Source organism: Ostrinia nubilalis, chromosome 23, assembly GCF_963855985.1.
Source record: "Ostrinia nubilalis chromosome 23, ilOstNubi1.1, whole genome shotgun sequence".
Taxonomy (NCBI): domain Eukaryota; kingdom Metazoa; phylum Arthropoda; class Insecta; order Lepidoptera; family Crambidae; genus Ostrinia; species Ostrinia nubilalis.
In genome coordinates, this window is record NC_087110.1 from 8,801,716 (window position 1) to 8,804,406 (window position 2,691).

Below are 2,691 nucleotides of genomic sequence, written 5' to 3' on the forward strand. Positions count from 1 at the left end.
TCATACCCCTAGGGCCTAGGGTATAAGGGTTTTTCACGCGTTCGCGGGCACAGCTAGTAAAAATAACTATTTACTCTATATTGTTTATACTAAAGAGCATTTTAATATAATTATTATAACTTTAATGGAATTCAAAAACACTCTCTAAACGACTTTTTTGGACTCTTTACCGCCCCTCTCTAGATTTCCAGGGGGCGTTGTGGCCCACTTTGAGAAACACTGCCCTAGCCAATTTGTGAGTGTAATGTACTGTGTCTAGTCATCAATTTCTTGATGGATGGCTTATTTCTGAATTAAGATGGATTTATAAGGGCGGAGGATACCCGTTTGAGTGGGTAATCAATATTAGGAGTTGAAGGAGCTTATTGGCTCTGTGCACGATTACAGCGCCAACTAGCGTCCACAACTTTGTGGGCTCTGTCACATTGACATTTAGATCGTATATTTGTGAAAAAATATCGAAATGAAAACATAACAAATATTTTCAACTAATACATTGTTGTGATACCACGATTTGGGTGGAAAAAAGGTTTTGAAATCATTTTGGTCATTCAAATCAAATGAGGTAAGTCCAAAAAGTGTGTTTAATTTTGATTGTGTCAGGGTTTGTTTACTTCATTTATAATTGTAGTTTTACAGAAAAACAAAAAGAAAGAGCTACTTTAACGGTTTCATTATATAACAGTAAATATATTTAAATGTTCCTGTATCGCTAGTAATAAATTTAATATCGTTTTCAGATCGAAATGAGTATTGTTTTGAAGACGGGGTTTGTGAGTTTTACAATATCAAATTCCAACCACAAATCGTATTTAAAGGAAAGTTGTTGGTATTGGCTGGACAAGTTCGAGATGTAGAAGAATTAAGAACAAAACAAGAGGCAGAGTTCAATAATTCACGCTCTCATCATAAGGCAAACATCTGTGCACAACAACTACAGTGACTCATTTTTGTACTACCACGTTGTATAGTCTAGTTATTTCCAAATTGTAAACGGCTATTAAACCAGCCCTATCGAAATACAGTCCACTCTTTTATTTAAGTTCCCAGTAGGACCCTTTTCATGCGATTAGTTAATGATATTAAAATGTACTATGTAGAATCGCTTTGCCATTGACAGATAAATCTGATGACAGAGCTTACATTATTTCTACTTTTGACCACCATGAGCGCTGCGATCGATTATGTTACCCCCACCTAGTACTTCGCACCCAGCGAATAGGGCTATTTGATCGATTTTGTATAGTTGTTTTACAACTATTTCTGAGTAGATTACTGCGTAGAAATTATAGAAAGATTTCTAAGTAATTTCAAGAATTTCATGTTTGTGGGAAGGATGGGAAGAATACACACTCGATTACACATAATTTTTACAACCATGTAAGATGCCATAGTGTTATTTATCACCTCCTCATAAGGATAACCTTTCCAATTGTCATTTTGTCTACGACTTCGCTTAAATTGATTTACAATAAAATAACTTATTGTAGTCCGAGCTTTATTTCTTTAAGTTCCTCTCAAGACGTGTGTCGAATACTAACCCCCTTACTAATAAAACTTACACGCTCGTTGAACAGTGTTTTAAAGTGACGTTTAGTATGGAAATGTCATTTTAAAACAGTGTTTAACAACTGTGTAACTTTTTATTAGTAAGCGGGTAAATGTAGAAATAGTTTTCAGACAAGGGCACGTCAAGCTAAGCACCATGTAACCTTATGTAGTTGTAATAAGGTCGATTTTGCAAAAAATATGTCTGATATGATGTCGACTACTTCAACTCAATCTTATAAAAGCAATTGTGTCGTCTTTCAGCCCTAACAAGATGTGTATTTTGTGAATTAACTCTTATTTATGTCTTGAGAGGACGCGTACTTTGCTTTGGCAGAATTTTGATGAAAGTTTTTGAGTAAATATTATTTTGAAATAAGAAAATTAAGAGATGATTGACAAGACATTTTCTTGGAAATCTACTGAATCCATTCAAGAAAGTGGTTCTGTTTATCTTTTACTATATCAGCTTTCAGGGTGATTGAGGCCCGTATCGCGAAACGACACTCTAAACTTTTAATCTCAAGCGTGTTCGTTCGTTTCAGCCAAATGACGTCCACTGCTGGACAAAGGCAAGGTTTTCCACAATGCACGGTCCTGCGCTGCCCGCATCCAGGCTCTTCCCGCGACCTTTACCAGATCGTCGGTCAACCTAGTAGGAGGCCTGCCCACGCTACGTCTTCCAACACGTGGTCGCCACTCGAGAACTTTTCTGCCCCAACGGCCATCGTCTCTACGCGCTATTGCCAAATGTTTGTCTCGAAGCGCTGGTAGGAGAAAATAAGAATGAGACATGTATAGACTCCTTAAGAGCATTAATTGGCGATTTGTAAGTACTAATTTAATTAGTCTACACAAATAAATATAATTTTGATTTTGATTTGATTTTGAGTAATGTATATTAAGAAGGAGTAAGAGGAAAATTCCTGTGTTGTAAAGATGGGTAGAGCAATTTTCTTGTGTCAACTCATCTGGATACTAATCGTAAACTTTCAAGAGATCCCTAAAGTTACTACTACAAACACCATAAACGTGAACTCATTAGGATGATCAATAAACAGATAAGATAATGCTCTTATGAGTGTAATAAATAAAGCATGATAGTTACGAACTTTCATAACATGGATCCCAAATCGATACCTT

At 36.1% G+C, this 2,691-nt stretch overlaps 1 long non-coding RNA gene across 1 annotated transcript; it reads left to right on the plus strand.

Annotated features, from left to right (window-relative positions):
- The first annotated feature begins 368 nt into the window (after positions 1-368).
- LOC135083479 (uncharacterized) lies at positions 369-1,024 on the plus strand. Its single transcript, XR_010259620.1, has 2 exons — positions 369-565; positions 741-1,024. It is a non-coding gene; the product is annotated as an uncharacterized LOC135083479 (long non-coding RNA).
- Positions 1,025-2,691: the final 1,667 nt, after the last annotated feature.